Genomic DNA, 902 nt, shown 5'->3' on the forward strand with positions numbered 1-902 from the left:
AGTTATTGCGTAGGGAAATGTACACACACAGACAGGCATACAGATACACAGAAAGACGGATACACATTTTTATAGATATATATAGAGAGAGATTAAGTGTACCTTTATTGTTATCAAATCTAATTATTTTGGTTATTGTTCCTTTTAATTTTTTGTCAATATTTAATTCAGTTCTGAGATACGTTTCTTATTCTATCACAGGTTTTTGAAGAATTCACAAACGAAGGATGCAAACAGAAATTTATTTGCAAACCTGGCGGTAAAATCGTCGTTGAAGATTTGTTTCCTTGCAATCCGAACGGAAGATGTTTGCTTCAAAACGGAAGATTTGTTTGTGTTTGTAAAAACGGATTCAAATTATATAAAGGAAAATGTGTTCCAACAGGTATTTTTGAAAACACTTTTTTATTAACAAAATTTGTTTTCATTCATAAAATTTTTTTTTCGTTGCCAATCTATTTTATTTTATACTCATATTTAAGTTTACTTTTTTTTGACATGAGAGTCGCCACTTATCAAGGCCCGGAGGCCACTCGAGGATAGTGGTTATTGAGTGTACAGTAATCAATGGGATAATATCGTGGTAATCGTTACTAATGGAAATTTGGTAAATTGGATTTCTTAAGGGGGCGGTTCATCAAAAATTTGTTTCCTCGTTTATAATTTATTTAGCGGACCATATTTATGCCAAACAGACTTTAAATTCAAACGACACTTATCGAAACACCTATATTGATACATTTCTGGTTATTATTATTATTATTATTATTATTATTATTATTATTATTATTATTATTATTATGTACGCTCATATTAAAATTGCAAAACGGACGTTCTGAATGAAAACGTCTCATCCTATAAGAATTGTTGGAGAATTTGTACGAACTAAACGTTTTATTGAC

The sequence above is a fragment of the Euprymna scolopes genome, chromosome 19 (genome assembly GCF_053919585.1).
Source record: "Euprymna scolopes isolate OS-2025 chromosome 19, ASM5391958v1, whole genome shotgun sequence".
NCBI lineage: Eukaryota > Metazoa > Mollusca > Cephalopoda > Sepiida > Sepiolidae > Euprymna > Euprymna scolopes.